Source organism: Bos grunniens, chromosome 8 (genome assembly GCF_055505025.1).
Source record: "Bos grunniens cultivar Pamir isolate PY7600 chromosome 8, Bosgru_T2T1.0, whole genome shotgun sequence".
Classification (NCBI taxonomy): Eukaryota; Metazoa; Chordata; class Mammalia; order Artiodactyla; family Bovidae; genus Bos; species Bos grunniens.
This window is the reverse complement of record NC_141172.1, coordinates 70,973,337-70,990,802: the sequence shown is the minus strand read 5'-3', so window position 1 is coordinate 70,990,802 and position 17,466 is coordinate 70,973,337. Positions and strand designations below refer to the sequence as shown.

At 38.2% G+C, this 17,466-nt stretch overlaps 1 long non-coding RNA gene across 3 annotated transcripts in view; it reads right to left on the bottom strand.

The window, feature by feature from the left end:
* The window catches only part of LOC147367393 (uncharacterized), a 95,725-nt gene that overhangs the window by 42,048 nt on the left and 36,211 nt on the right, over positions 1-17,466 (bottom strand). The gene's annotated exons all lie outside the window — the stretch shown is intronic.

Here is a 17,466-nt window from a genome sequence, read left to right as displayed (position 1 = left end):
ACCAATACAGTATACTAATGCATATATATGGAATTTAGAAAGATGGTAATGATAACCCTGTATGCGAGACAGCAAAAGAGACACAGATGTATAGAACAGTCTTTTGGACTCTGTGGGAGAGGGCGAGGGTGGGATGATTGGGCAGAATGACATTGAAACATGTATAATATCATATGTGAAATGAATCGCCAGTCCAGGTTCTATGCATGATACAGGATGCTCGGGGCTGGTGCACTGGAATGACCCAGAGGGATGGTATAGGGAGGGAGGTGGGAGTGGGGTTCAGAAAGGGGAACACGTGTACACCCGTGGTGGATTCATGTTGATGTATGGCAAAACCAATACAATATTGTAAAATAATTAGCCTCCAATTAAAATAAAGAAATTTATATTTAAAAAAATAAAAAAGAGTTGAACCTGAGTCCCCTGCATTGGAAGGTAGATTCTTAACCACTGGACCACTGGGAAAGTCCTACCATGACACTTTTTAAAGGGAAAATGGGGAGGACAAATCTCAGCAAATCATGGAGGCAGGAGGTTGGGTTCTGCATCATTCTCCATTGAATGTAGACTGACTCTTTCCTGAGTTGTTTTCTAAGATTATGGCATCCTGTCCCATCACTTCATGGCAAATAGATGGAGAAGCAGTGGAAACAGTGGCTGATTTAATTTTGGAGGGCTCCAAACTCACTGCAGATGGTGATTGCAGCCATGAAATAAAGAGATGCTTACTCCTTGAAAGAAAAGTTATGAGCAACCTAGACAGCATATTAAAAAGCAGAGACATTACTTTGCTAAAAAAGGTCCATCTAGTCAAGGCTATGGTTTTTCCAGTGGTCATGTATGGATGTGAGAGTTGGACTGTAAAGAAAGCTGAGTGCCAAAGAATCGATGCTTTTGAACTGTGGTGTTGCAGAAGACTCTTGAGAGTCCCTTGGACTGCGAGGAGATCCAACCAGTCCATCCTAAATGAGATCAGTCCTGAGTGTTCTTTGGAAGGACTGACGTTGAAGCTGAAACTCTAATACTTCAGCCACCTGATGCGAAGAGCTGACTCATTGGAAAAGAGCCTGATGCTGGGAAAGATTGAGGGCAGGAGGAGAAGGGGATGACAGAGGATGAGATGATTGGATGGCATCACCAACTCAATGGACATGAGTTTGAGTAAACTCTGGGAGTTGTTGATGGACAGGAAGGCCTGGCTTGCTGCAGTCCATGGGGTGGCAGAGTCAGACACAACTGAACGACTGAACTGAACTAAATGTCTGATCCCAGACTCCATTCCTTCCCTATGACTGGGATTAGCAGAGGCAAACTCTTATATGTAGAAAAAGAAATAACAAGGTCCCACTGGAGAGTACAGGGAATTATATTCAATATCCTGTGGTAAACCATAATGGCCAAGAATATGAAAATGAATATATTTTTATATTTACGAATACATAAGTGAGTCACTTTATTGTACAGCAGAAATTACACACATCATTGTAAATCAACTATACTTCAATAAAGTTAAAAAAAAACAAAGGCAAACTCCAAAATTTTCCAGTTGTGAGTGTGATTTTCAGTCAAAATAATAATAGATTTTATATAACTGCATTTATAAGATATGCATATAGGAATTCCACAGTATATAGGAAAGGAAAGAAACTAAAAGGAGCTGGGAAAAATACCAAAAATAAGGCGGAGGGGCCTTGATGTCTGAATAATCTGGAAAGAGCAAGCCAGCAGAATTTCCTTCACTTGCATTATTCTCTTTAATACAACACACCCTCCATTCGCCTACCCATTCAGCCATTCTGTTACACAATCAGTTTGCCCTTTTTTGTTTTTGGCTGCACCACACAACTTGTGGGACCTTAGTTCTCCCACCAGGGACTGAACCCCAGCCCTCAGCAGTAAAAGCCCGAGTCCTTACCACTAGACTGCCAGGCCATTCCCTCTGTTATGCATTCACTATACATTGAAGTATTTACTATGTGGCAAATGCTACTGCTGCTAAGTCGCTTCAGTCGTGTCCTACTCTGTGCGACCCCATAGATGGCAGCCCACCAGGCTCCCCCGTCCCTGGGACTCTCCAGGCAAGAACACTGGAGTGGGTTGCCATTTCCTTCTCCAATGTAGGAAAGTGAACAGTGAAAGTGAAGTCGCTCAGTCGTGTCCGACTCCTAGCGACCCCATGGACTGCAGCCTACCAGTCTCTTCCGTCCATGGGATTTGCCAGGCAAGAGTACTGGAGTGCTAAGGATACCCAAAACAGTAAGTCAGATCCTTACAAATGGTTTCAGAGTCTAGTGGAGACAGACAGATGTGTATACAAGTAGTTGGGAGGCAGAAGGATGGATGACACAATAAACTGTTTAACTACTATTTAAAGACAGCTAATGTGAGATATAATTCCCTTTACTTCCCAGAGTATTCTGCCCATATCAACTATTCAGGAAGATTTTTTTCCCCAAAATCAGATATTAATAATGATAGCTATTAGCATATAATCTTCTTATAGTAATCTGCATATAATCCACTGTTATTCTCATCCATCACAGAGGGTGGCTGAAAAGATTAAGTGAGTTATTTTACATAAAGCAGTTAGCATGGTGCGTGTACCCACAATCCTTAAGGAAATCAATCCTGAATATTCATTGGAAGGACTGATGCTGAAGCTGAAATTCCAATACTTTGGCCACCTGATGCGAACAGCCAACTCATTAAAGAAGACCTTGATGCTGGGAAAGATTGAAGGCAGGAGGAGAAGGGGACAACAGAGGATGGTTGGATGGCATCACCGACTCAATGAACATGAGTTTGAGTAAGCTCTGGGAGTTGGTGAAAGACAGGGAAGCCTGGCGTGTTGCAGTCCATGGGGTCGCAAAAGTCAGACATGATTGAACAACTCAACAACTGCACCCATAAAGAAAGCACTCACTAGCATTGTTATTTTAATTATCATAATAGGGGACTTCCCTGGTGGTCCAATGGTTGAGAGTCCTCCTTGCAAACAGGGGATATAGGTTTGATCCCCGGTCAGGTAACTAAGACCCCAAGTTTCCGAGAGCAACCATGCCCATGCACCCCGAACACTGAGCCTGTGTGCCACAATGATCAGTTGTTGTGCCACAACTAGTCTATCAATGCACCACAATGAAAAAGCCCACACAACACAATGAAGTTCCCATATGCTGCAACTAAGACTCAATGCAGCCAAGGCAGCCAAATAAACAAATAAATATTTTAAAAATAATTATCATCATAATAATAACATAACTAGTACATCATGATAATAACACAATCATATTATTACTATAATGCTATCATTAAGTATAGAAAAATTATGTCCCAACCATCCTAACAATGGGGAAAGGTCAGTGGGAATGAGGAGGCAGACAAAGTCTAGGCTCATGTATACAATCAAAAAGGGTCCTCAGATAAGCTGTAAATGTTTGATTTACTCAACCTCTATCCAGGTTCAAGGTCACATAAGTCTGAACTTCAGCTGTTCTGAAAGGTAAATGAAATAAACAAGTCACTTTAAAAGCATTTCAAGAGACCTCCTGACAGGTGTGTGTTAGTCGCTCAGTCATGTCTGACTCTGTGACCCCATGAACTATAGCCAACCAGGTTCCTCTGCCCATGGGATTTCCCAGGAAAGAATAATGGAGTGGGTAGCCATTCCCTTCTCCAGAGGATCTTCCCAACACAGGGACTGAACCTGGGTCTCCTGCATTGCAGGCAGATTCTTTACTATCTGAACCACCAGAGAATCCCTCTCCTGACAGATACCTCCATAGCATACTGATTATAGGTTCTTCATAGTCCCCTATTGAGAAACTCATCTTGAATATCCTTGGAAAAATCAAATACTTCTCTGAAGCACTGGTCTTCAGCCAGCAGAATATTTTGCTCCCACTCTCCCAGAAAATATTTGCAATGTCTGAAGATATTTTTAATGGTCACAACAGGGTAAGAGAGGGTGGGGAGTAAAGGAGTGCTACTTGTACCTAGTAGATAAAGGGCAGAGATGCTCTACAGATCCTACAACAGCATCATCTGGCTCAAAAATGCCATACTGTTAAAGTTGAGAAATCTTGCCATAAACAAACACATAATTATTTAGACCTACTTAGTTAGCCATTCCCATACGTTGTCTTTTTCATCTAATTTCAAACTATGGTGCAAATAACTGAGATATATCTTCCTTAAACAAGGATAAATGAGGTGAGGTGGGCTGGAGAAAAGGTAATGAGCAACAAGATAGTTAGAGGTAAGGGAGAAGAAGGAAGGCATATAAGAGATATGAAATTTTCCCTATTCCATATTTTCTTGTTGTTTAGTCACTTACTTGTATCTCACTCTTTTAAGACCCTGTGAACTGTAGCCCACCAGACTCCTCTGTCCATGAGATTTCTCAGGCAAGAATACTGGAGTGGTTTGCCATTTCTTTCTCCAGGGGATCTTCCCAGCCCAGGGATCAAATCCACATCTCCTGCATCGGCAGGCAGATTTTTTGTTACTGAGCCACCAGGGATACCCATTTCATATTTTACCCAAGGCCAATCTCAATGCCTTTCCTTGCAACAAACATTTTTATTAAAATAGTTGGAAGGTACACATACCAGGAGCTCCATAAATTCCCACTGTATAATTGACTTCAGTTATAAGTCCAGATTGCATTTTGTCATGCCTCTGAGGAAAATCAAACTAGAGTTTAGAAGATTCAAGAGTTTAGCAAATGATTTAACAACATATTTTTAGCACCTATTATAAGTCAGGCAACGTTCTAGATGCTTGAGAAACATCAGTAAAGAAAACAAAAGATACCTAACCTGAGGGCCCAAATTCAATGAAATTTTGAGGAAAAGACCAAAAATTCTTGAGTTGGAATGTTTCTACTTATGGCATATTTTCCCAACCTATTTCTCTTACTTGATTAAATAAGAGAAATGAGTTTTAGGAGAGCTTTTATCTACATTAGAAATTAATCTATTTCCAAGGCAACGAAGCAAAATAGATGACATTAGTAAGCCAGTATCCTGCAGATTGTTGTTTAAGAAATTAAAATTTATGGTGTGTAAAAAACCAACATGAGGGAGACATCCAAGCTGGGTGTATTGCTCTGGTTCAGGTAAAAATGGAGTGGAAGATGGAAAGATTTTTACTATGATTTGCCCTGCTTTAGCAGGAAGGCTTTAAAAAAAAAAAAATCTTTATTTTTAATTGGAGGATAATTGCTTTACAATATTGTGTTGGTTTCTGCCATACATCAACATGAATCAGCCATTAGGTTTACATATGTCCCCTCCCCTCTTGAACCTCCCTTTCACCTCCTACCCCATCCCACCCCTCTAGGTTGTCACAGAGCACCAGAGTTGAGCTCCTTGTGTCATACGGTAAATTTCCATTGCCTATCTACTTTACATATGCTAATATAAATGTTTCAATGCTACTCTCTCAATTCGTCATATCCTCTCCTTCCCCTACTGTGTCCCTAAGTCTGTTCTCTGTGTATGCGTCTCCATTGCTGCCCTGCAGATAGGTTCATGAATATCGTCTTTCTAGATTCCATATATATGCATTAATTTGTTTTTGTCTTCCTGATTTACTTCACACTGTATATAGGAGGAAGGCTTTTGTAACAAGACAACTGGCAACTTTTGAAATAGTCTGCTATGATGGTGTTAATAACAAAAACCGTTTAAGTATTTAGTTTGGGTGTGGCTTACACTTGAGAGTGCAGAGCTATTTACACTGAAATCTCCCTGATTAACTTCACAGATGGCATTTATTTATTTTTAAGTTTTTTTTTTTTTTAATGTGGGCCACTTTTAAAGTCTTTATTGAATCTGTTACAATATTGCTTCAGGTGTTTATGTTCTGATGTTTTGGCCATGAGGCATGTGGGAATCTCAGCTCCCTGACCGGGGACTGAACCCACACTCCCTGCACTGGAAGGTAAAGTCTTAAGCATTGGACCGCCAGGAAAGTCCCCAGCGATGGCATTTAATCACTCCTCCAGTAGTTCCAATATTGAAAGACTAATGACAACCTGGATTTGTCCCATTTCTGTACTCTGAGAGCCTATATAATATGCAGGCAGATAAATGTTAGTGTAGCTTGAAAGCTCTGCTGAAGCTCTGTCCTTGTGAAGACACCAATAGCTCTGGGAGACTTTCCTGGGTTCTCTTTCTCCCCGTGTTTTTCCTATAAATTTGTATTCATTTGTTGAACTCATCAGATGTGTGGAATTCCATGAGGAGCTTTGAAAAGGATTTGTGTTGGAGCCTGTTCTATGTCTCACCACTGAGGCATATGGCTCCTTTGCTTCTTTTTGCCGGCTTCCCACACAGATGCTACAAGTCAGTAGCCCCCAAAACCACTGGAGCCACCAGCAACAGCAAGCCTTTATATCACTTTGGGTTCTAGAACTTGGACTGGGGCATAACTTAAGCAAAGAATGTCACACATTTATACTAACATTTATGTAGGATGATTTCTGTCTTACAGTATAGTTGCTCAGTCATGCCCCACTCTCTGTGACCCCAAGAATTGTAGACCAAAAGGCTCCCCTGTCCAGGAGATTCTCCAGGCAAGAATACTGAAGTGGGTTGCCATTCTCTTCTCCAGGGGATCTTCCCAACCTAGGGATTGAACCCTTATCTCCTGCATTGGCAGGCAGTTTCTTTACTGTTTGAGCCAGCAGGGAAGCCCTCACCTCTGTACTTATTTGCCAAAGTCAACTTTGCAAACTAAAGAAATAGTACTGTGAGGTCACTGTCAGACTGTTTTTAAAAAGGAGATGAGGTGACATACTGAGTCTTTTGACTCATGATAAGGCTCATGGTATGTCTGATGAATTCTAAGGTTTATACCCCGGCGGTCTGGATATCCCTGTGGCTATGATGAAATATTTATAGCTCCAAGAGGCCATCATTCAAGCCATGCAAGTTTCTGTTCACTTTTTGACCTTCCCACCAATGCATCAATGCAGAACATTCATCAGGCATCAGGCATGGCGTCTTAAAGCAAGGAATCAGAGAAAGCTATGTGGTTTAAGATGAGAGGAATTCACAAACTTAAAACAGATAAAATACTTATACCTTGATTTTTTTAAATTGGAGAATGTTTGCTTTACAGTGTTTTGTTATTTACTCCTGCACAACAAAGTAAATCAGCCATTTGCATACATATTCCCTCTTTTTTTGGATTTCCTTCCCATTTAGGTCACCATAGACCACTGGGTAGAGTACCCTGTGCTATACAGTAGGTTTTCATTAGTTATCTATTTTATACACAGTAGTGTTACATGTCAATCCCAATGTCCCAATTCATCCCACCCCATTCTTTCCCCCCTGGGTGTTCTTTACATCTGCATACCTCTACCTTTTATTAAGACTTAATATGTGGCTCTGAGAAGTCAAATTCAAATCTTACCATCTATTAAATACACTCATGGTAGTCAAAGATCTTCAGTGAGCACAGTAGTTAGAAGGAAAAAGTGAATTCAGCAGTTAGATCTTGAAATGAAGACAGTGGGAGGTCAGAGAATGTTGGAGAAATATTTTAAAAGATCTGGTGAGGCTAGGGATTGAACTTTTTTTTTTTTTTTTTTTCATTTTTGTGGTTTAAGGTGGCAGGTCACTATATAAGTGATCGTGAAATCAGTTTAGTGGTGCACCAACAAGCATTTTTCAAATAACTTTAAAAATACTATAGCACAGGGAGCTCAGCTGGTGCTCTGTGATGACCTAGAGGGTGGGATGGTGGGTTGGGATGGAAGGTTCAAGAGGGAGGGAATATATGTGTGCATGCATGCTAAGTTGCTTTAATCATGCCTGACTCTGCAACACTATGCACTGCAGCCAGCCAGGCTATTCTGTCCGTGGGATTCTCCAGACAAGAATCCTGGAGTGGATTGCCATGCCCTCTTCCAGGGGATCCTCTTGACCCAGGGATCGAACCTGCATCTCTGACATCTCCTCCTGCATTGACACGTGGATTCTTTACCACTAGTGCCACCTGGGAAGCCCAGGATACATATGTACATATAGCTGATTCACTTCATTGTACACCAGAAACTAACACAACATTGTAAATCAATGATATCCAAAATAAAGCAGTCTGCATGTGTTTGTTTATGGGTTACAATATAAAATGGGTTTCTGGGAAACATATCAAGTATGTTGACCTATAGAGATGTTTACTATGTGCAAGAGAAGGTGCAAGAGGCTTTTTAAACTTTTCCTGAATCTTTTTGGGAACAAGTGAACTTCATCATCACCTGGTCTGAATTAGTTCAGCATTTCTTCCTTTCAAAGTAGTCAAAGAATTTGATGACCAAGTTAACTATTCGGCAGGACTGAGAGTTGCTGTTAGCCAAAGAGTATTGTTGTATGGCCTTAGCAAGTCTCTTAACTTCCTGAGTCTCAGTTTCTAAAATTGGAGTACTGATGAACTATGGATGGAGGTTTGTGACATTGTACAGGAGACAGGGATCAAGACCATCCCCATGGAAAAGAAATACAAAAAAGCAAAATGGCTGTCTGGGGAGGCCTTACAAATAGCTGTGAGAAGAAGAAAAGTGAAAAGCAAAGGAGAAAAGGAAAGATAAAGCATCTGAATGCAGAGTTCCAAAGAATAGCAAGGAGAGATAAGAAAGGCTTCCTCAGCGATCAATGCAAAGAAATAGAGGAAAACAACAGAATGGGAAAGACTAGAGATCTCTTCAAGAAAATTAGAGATACCAAGGGAACATTTCATACAAAAATGGGCTCAATAAAGGACAGAAATGGTATGGACCTAACAGAAGCAGAAGATATTAAGAATAGGTGGCAAGAATACACAGAGGACTGTACAAAAAAGATCTTCACGACCCAGATAATCACGGTGTGATCACTGACCTAAAGCCAGACATCCTGGAATGTGAAGTCAAGTGGGCCTTAGAAAACATCACTACGAACAAAGCTAGTGGAGGTGATGAAATTCCAGTTGAGCTATTTCAAATCCTGAAAGATGATGCTGTGAAAGTGCTGCACTCAATATGCCAGCACATTTGGAAAACTCAGCAGTGGCCACAGAACTGGAAAAGGTCAGTTTTCATTCTTATCCCAAAATAAGGCAATGCCAAAGAATGCTCGAACTACCACACAATTGCACTCATCTCACACACTAGTAAAGTAATGCTCAAAATTCTCCAAGCCAGGCTCCAGCAATACGTGAACCATGAACTTCCAGCTGTTCAAACTGGTTTTAGAAAAAGCAGAGGAACCAGAGAACAAATTGCCAACATCCGCTGTATCATCAAAAAAGCAAGAGAGTTCCAGAAAAACATCTATTTCTGCTTTACTGACTATGCCAAAGCCTTTGACTGTGTGGATCACAATAAACTGTGGAAAATTCTGAAAGAGATGGGAATATTAGACCACCTGACCTGCCTCTTGAGAAACCTTTATGCAGGTCAGGAAGCAACAGTTAGAAGTGGACATGGAACAACAGACTGGTTCCAAATAGGAAAAGGAGTGCATCAAGGCTGTATATTTTCACCCTGCCTATTTATCTTATATACAGAGTACATCATGAGAAACGCTGGGCTGGAAGAAGCATGAGCTGGAATCAAGATTGCCAGGAGAAATATCAATAACCTCAGAAATGCAGATGACACCACCCTTATGGCAGAAAGTGAAGAGGAACTAAAAATCCTCTTGAGGAAGTGAAAGAGGAGAGTGAAAAAGTTGGCTTAAAGCTCAACATTCAGAAAACTAAGATCATGGCATCTGGTCCCATCACTTCATGGAAAATAGATGGGGAAACAGTGGAAACAGTGTCATACTTTATTTTGGGGGCTCCAAAATCACTGCAGATGGTGATTGAAACCATGAAATTAAAAGACGCTTACTCCTTGGAAGGAAAGTTATGACCAACCTAGATAGCATATTCAAAAGCAGAAACATTACTTTGCCACCAAAGGTCCGTCTAGTCAAGGCTATGGTTTTTCCAGTGGTCATGTATGGATGTGAGAGTTGGACTGTGAAGAAAGCTGAATGCCGAAGAATTGATGCTTTTGAACTGTGGTGTTAGAGAAGACTCTTGAGAGTCACTTGGACTGCAAGGAGATCCAACCAGTCCATCCTAAAGGAAATCAGTCCTGGGTATTCATTGGAAGGACTGATGCTGAAGCTGAAACTCCAATACTTTGGCCCCTCATGTAAAGAGTTGACTCATTGGAAAAGACCCTGATGTTGGGAGGGATTGGGGGCAGGAGGAGAAGGGGACGACAGAGGATGAGATGGCTGGATGGCATCACCAGTTGATGATGGGCAGGGAGGCCTGGCATGCTGCAGTTCATGGGGTTGCAAAGAGTTGGACACAACTGAGCGACCGAACTGAACTGAACTGAACTGAGTGTCTACTTCATAGAGTGTCACAGTTATACCTGATGGCAAGCAAAAGCATTTAAGACAGTTTCAATACAGAGTAAGAGCTATATAATAAATGTTTCCTTTTTTTTCCAGCTTTCATTCAGGGAAAAAGACACCTTCTTCCATTGCCTGTTCTCCTATAAAGAACCAGGGTCACCTTTCACCCACTGCTCAGAGTCGGGACGCTGTGACATTGTCAAGTGTTTTTCTACTGTCAAGTTAATGAAGGATTGCACCTGCCCCCTCTCCCTGGTCAGCACAGCTTGCTTATGGAAAAATCAGAAAATATCTGAGAGCACTAAGCGAGAATCAGCTCTGTATAAAAGCAATTTTCTCCAGCTTTATGAGTGAGGGCAGTTGTAAATCACTCCAGCTATTTGCATTTATACTGCTTTAAAAAAGGGGTAGTAATGGGAAGATGGGAGGGTTAGTTACCCAATGAGAAATGTTACCCTGGGACAGAGAGCAAATGTTTCCAAAATCACCCCCCTTTTTGGGCCAGTGACTGGCTGTTTATGCCAGGAGAATGGGAAGAAGGGGTTGCATCAAGCTCCTGGAGTAAAACTTGGAATTGGAATACCTGTTCACAGAATTAATATCTAATCATTCTCTTTACTTGGCTTTTCTTACCAAATGGAGGGGGCAGAAAAGGTTACTTTAGATAGCTTAATTGTTTTGTAATGCCTGATACATAAAACCAAAGAGAACACTCACAGTGTCAGTGATGGACCACTTGGCTTCGACCATCTCAATGACATTTACTCAATTTCTGAGCAATTTTAGATAAGCTCAGTAAGCAGCTGGGGAAATCCCAGCTGTAACTAAGCCTGATGGCCTTGCTTTAGTTAAGAGAAAGTCCATGAGGCTGAATCCAAGCATGCCAAGAGAGAGAAAATATTTTCCACTACCAAGGACAGATAATGTGAGCTATGCTAAACCCAGTCCCTGTGGAATTCTTACTTGAACATTTCTCACTTGGAGGTAAACCGAGGTCGCTTGAAGAATGTCATAGAAAATTTATTGAGGAGTCTTCCATTTTCAGTAATCGTTTTGCTCTAGAAATAAAAGCATGCCAGCAGAGATAGCAAAGGAGGACTGTTCGCACAGGCTTGGCCCGGGTCAGTAGTCGGTGCTATGATCTGACCATAACTGGTGTCCCAGTCAGGAATATTTCCCAAAGAATAGAATTTATACCTCCTCCTGGGAGATACGGGAAATCATCAGCTAGATTTAAAAATAAAATCATATTTTAATTTTAGGTCAAGAGAGGGAACAATTGTTTGGAAAAGCAGATGGAGTCCAATGTCAGACCTCCTCCTATTTCCAGACTCCTGTTCCACTCAGACTCATATGGAGGGAAACAGGGCAATTACAGCCATGTTACCATTTCTGTGTGAAGGCTAATTTTCAACTACTAGACTATATTTCTCCTTTCCTTTAAAACATGTTGCTCAAATAAACATTGTATAGTTTTCACATTCACTGTCTTCTTTGAGGCACCAATTAATTCTTGCTAGCCAAATACAATTTTTTTAAAATCCAGTTCTATCATCTATCTATCTTATCTAATCTACCTTTATAAGTCCGAATCTTTTCCTTTTTTAAGTATCTTGACCTCTCTTTATACCTCACTTTCATTTTGGCTTCTTATTTATATAATTTTGACTTATTACTGTATGATTTTACCACTTTTACCAATTTTCTCAACTGGAAAATGATGTCATAAAGCATTATATTTATGGTTTTCTTCTACTTCCCAAGCCACTCCATTTGTTTTCTTCTTTAACTACCTTATTTTCAATACATCCCTTTTCATCACTGCTTATATCCAAAGATAAATCTAATGAAAATCAGTGCCCTGAAATTTCTCCTAATATCTTTCCTTCTCTCTGGAATGTTCCCTCTCTCTCCATTAACTTAGAGATTAGAGTTAAACTCATTCCTCAACACTTGGTTCAAAGACTGTGACATTTAAAAGCCATAAACAGGAACATTTGATTAGGTTTCTATGTTTGGGAAAAATAAAGATAATTTTACAGTATAAAAACAAAAAATGTCACCTAAATATATTTTGAAGAAAAATTGCTGAAGAAATATTCTATATAAGCAAAATTGAATCTGAGCTATACTTCAGGACTGGAGAAGACATGCTATATCAGAAACAGTGATAAACTCCAAACAGATAAAAGTTTGAGTAAATCTAAACACAGGTAAACCTTAGAGTAAATCTAAACAATTGCTCATGATGTCTGTGAAACTGACTGACATTATTGGGGAAAATATTCTTTATATACAAGTGGGAAATATAAAATAAAGTTGATAATATTAATAGCACCTAAGGCTAAAATTTCAGATTAGGTTAACAAAATTTATATTTTTGAAAAAAGACTGGGAGAAATAAAGGAGGAACATTCAAACAGGCTGAGACCTTATCTTGTTCAGAAAAGGAAGACTGTTAATAATTCTTCATTTTTCAGTTTTTTGTTTTCCCCCAGTATTGTTGAGATATAATTGACATACAGTACTGTATAAGGTTAAGCTGCGCAACATCATGATTTGACTTATATCATGGAATGATCGCAATGAGTCTAGTGAACACCCATTATCTCATACAGATATAAAACAAAAGAAAAAAAATACATTTTTCCTTGTGTTGAAAACTCTTAGGACTTACTCTTTAACAACTTTCATAAATAACACACAGCAGTGTTAATTACATTAATCATGCTGTACATTACATCCTTAGTTATCATTTATCTTATAACTGGAACTTTGTACCTTCTGACCTCCTTTGTCACCATACAAAGATCTATTATTATTGACTATATTCTCTATGCTTTACATTTCATTCTTGTAACTCATTTATCTTGTAACTGAAAGCTTGTACCTCTTAATTTCCTTCACCTATTTCACTCAGTTACTCACTCTTATCCCCTCTGATAACCAGGTTCGTAGCCTGTAACTATGACTCTGCTTCTCCTTTATGTTACTTCTTTTGAGTTTTAGATTCCACACACAAGTGAAATCATAGGGTACTTGACTTTCTCTGTCTTATTTCACTTAGCATACTACTTTCTAGATCCAACCATGTGGTCACAAATGGCAAGATCTCCATCATTCTTACGGCTGAGTAATATTCCAGTGTATATATAATATGCACCGCATCTTTTTTTATTCATCCACCTACTGATGGACACTTAGGCTCCTTCCATGTCTTGACTGCTGCAAATAATGTAGCAGTGAATATTGGAGCATATATGTTTTTTCAAATTAGTGTTTTTATTTTCTTTGGAAAAGTACCCAGACATGGAATTGTTGGATCATATGGTGGTTCTATTTTTAATGTTTTGAAGAATCTCCATATTATTTTCCATAGCAGCTGCACCAACTTATATTCCCACTAACACTGCACAAAGTTCCTTTTTCTCCACATCTTCACTAATGCTTGTTATTTGTTGTCCTTTTGATCACAGACATTCTATAAACTGTGAGGTGATATCTCATTGTGGTTTCGATTTACATTTCCCTGATGATTAGTAAGGTTAGCTTCTTTTCATGTATCTGTTGATCATCTACATGTCTTCCTTAAAAAATGTCTATTCAGTTGCTTTACCCATGTTTTATTTGGGTCACTTGGTCTTTTTGAAATTGAGTTAAATATGTTCTTTGTATATTTTGGATATTAACTCCTTATCAGATATATCATTTGCAAATATGTTCTCCCATTCAGTAGGTAGACTTTTCATTTCATTGAAATTTTCTTTGCAGTGTAAAATTTTTTAGTTTGATATACTCTCATATGTTTATTTTTGCTTTTGCTTCCCTTGCAAAAGGTGACGTTTCCAAAAAAATATTGCTAACATTGATGTCAAAGGGCATACTGCCGGTGTTTTCTTCTAAGACTTTTATGGTTTCAGGTGTTACATTTAAGTCTTTAATCCATTTTGAGTTTATTTTGTGCATAGTGTGAGAAAGTAGTCCATTTGATTCTTTTGCATGTAACTTTCCAGTTTTCCCAACACAGCTTAGTGAAGAGTCTGTCTTTCTCCCACTGAATATTCTTGCCTCCTTTGTCATAGATTAATTGACCATATAAGTGTGGCTTCATTTCTGGGCTCCCCACTGTGTTCCATTGACCTATGTGTCTGTTTTTGTACCAGCATCACGCTATTCTGATTATTGTAGATTTGTGGTATCATTTGAAATCAGGAAGCATAATACTTCCACTTTGTTCTTCTTTCTCAAGATTGTTTTGGTTATTCAGGGTCTTTTGTGCTTTCAGGCAAATTTTAAAATTATTTGTTCTAGTTCTATGAAAAATGCCATTAGTGTTTTCAGAAAATTACATTGACTCAGTAAATTGCCTCGGGTAGTATAGCCACTTTAAGAATATTAATTATTCTAATCCATGAGCATAGTATATCTTTCTATTTGTTTGTGTCAGTATCAATTAATTTCAGTAGTATCTTCCAGTTTTCCAAGTACAGGTTTTCTATGTCCTCAATTAGATTCCTTCATAGATGTTGTACTCTTTTGATGAAATTACACATGAGACTATTTTCTCAATTACTCCTTCTGATAGTGTGTTGTCAGTGTATAGATTTTTCATTTTGATAAATAATTCAAATAAATCTGTTAAAAATTTAAGCATACCTATTATTAGAACATACTTGAGATATATCATGCCCAAACCATTTAAGGAATAAAGAAGAAACAGAAAATGTATTTAACTTACAGATAAGGTAATAGAAAGTGGGAAAGGACATTAAACTTAAAAAACAGAGTATACACAAGTAAAATAAAATAAAGCAATATACTCTAAAATAAACCAAGCAGATATGAATTTATAATAAATAAATTAAAATTATCTATTTAAAATCAGAATATTAGTTTCAAAACAGCTCATTATTTCTCAAGGAAATATATAAAACAGAATGACACAGAAAGATTAAAAATGAAACCTGGACAAATATATCAGTAAAATGAAAAAATTAAAATGGTCATATAAATACACACTAAATATTCAGTTCAAATAATACTTCAGGTAATCCATATATAAAGAACTACAAACCCATACACAAATTCCAACAAATTTGAAAACATTCTCAGCCTCCCACGTTTTACAAAATTCAAAAGAAAGTGATAAAGGGATGCATCTGGAAAAGGAAATGGCAACCCACTCCAGTATTCTTGCCTGGAGAATCCCATGGACAGAGGAGCCTGGCAGGGCTACAGTCCATGGGGTTGCAAAAAGTTAGACAGGACTTAGTGACTAAACAGAACAAAGAGATTCAATTTTCCATATATCAGGTTGGTGAAGATGTGCTTGAGAATATTCAGTGTTTACCAATAAGAAAATAAGCCCACTCAAATGTTGTTTTGGTGGCTACAAACTGAAACAAAATTTGCAACTTGGCAATAGCTTCAAATTTTTGTATACATACACCCTGATCCAGCTGTTTACTTCTAGGAATTCATCCTATAGATGGATTACACAAAATTAAAAAGATATAGTTGCAAGAATTTTCTTTGTTGCATTTTTAATGACAGCAAAACCTAGAAAGAATTCATATATTCATCAATAGGGGGCAAAACAGGTACATTTTTTATATTGCTACAATAAGGTTTTAGAAAACACTTTAAAAGAATGGATTCTATATAGAAAAGGCCTAAAATATATATGAAATAAAAACAGTTAAATTTTACAATATTACTTTTATGTTGCAATTCCATCTGCAATTTTAAAGGGAAAAGACAAATTTCATTCATTGCACCATTGTGAATATCTTCATCAACTAGAGAAACATATAGAGTCATATCAAATTTATTTTTCTGATTATCAAACCTCAAATGTTCTATCAGTAGAAAATCCAGTATCTTCCTGGAAGGCTTCTCATCTTCCTAACTTTAAATTCTGTAACAAAATCTGATGGTTGGGGGAGGGACGTTTCCTTCAAGCCTGCTTCCATATATGAGGCAGTTTAAGAGCATTGAAGGGCTTCTTAGGTGGCACTAGCAGTCAAGAATCTGCCTTCTGTCACAATACTGTAATGTAATTATCCTCCAATTAAAACAAATAAAATAATTAAAAAGAAAAAAAAAAAAGAATCCACCTTCCAATTCAGGAGACCTAAGAGACGTGGGTTTGATCCCTGGGTTGGAAAGATCCCCTGGAGGAGGAAATGGCTACCCACTCCAGTATTCTTGCCTGGAGAATCCCATGAACAGATGAGCCTGGTAGACTACAGTCCATGGGGTCACAAGGAGTCAGACACAACTAAACAACAACAACACACACACACACACACATTGATCATAAACAGGACCATTCAGTTCTGTTGATTGATTTACTACTGTAACAATTCCACATTGCTTTCATTATTATGCTTTCATAATATGCTGACATATAAGGTACATTCATTTATATTTTGTTGTTGCTGTCAAACATGCTTGCTTTTCTATCCATTTTATCTTTCATGGAATTTTAAAATCTGCTTGTTTAGCTTCATAAAATATCTTATCAGGGACTTTAACTTCACGGTCCCTTGAATTTTACAAATAATTTTGCAATAATTGACAGTCTTTACAACATTCAATCCTTCTATCCAAGAACATGGTTTGTCATCTTGTCTTTATTTTGTCTTTCAATTGTTTTCCTATTGTCTTTGTATTGATGATGTACATTTCCTGTTAAATGCTCTATGATTTTGCTACTACGGTGAGATTGGCTATCTACTCCATCGTACTTTCCAATTGGTTGTAAATACTCATTAGGAAAACTGTTGATCACTGAACATAGATAGTCTAACCAGCCAATTTACTGCTGTCTTACATTCTATTAATAATAGCTTTCAATTTGACTTTCTTGAATTTTCTAGGCAGACATATTATCTGTTAATATTAAAAATTTGTCCTATTGTCATTACCTATAATTTTTATTTAATTGCTTTCATCTTATTTCTTTGCCTTTAACCTCCAATACACCACTAAATAATGTTGGTTATGGTAAGCAATTGCATTCGTCTCGCACGCTAGTAAAGTAATGCTCAAAATT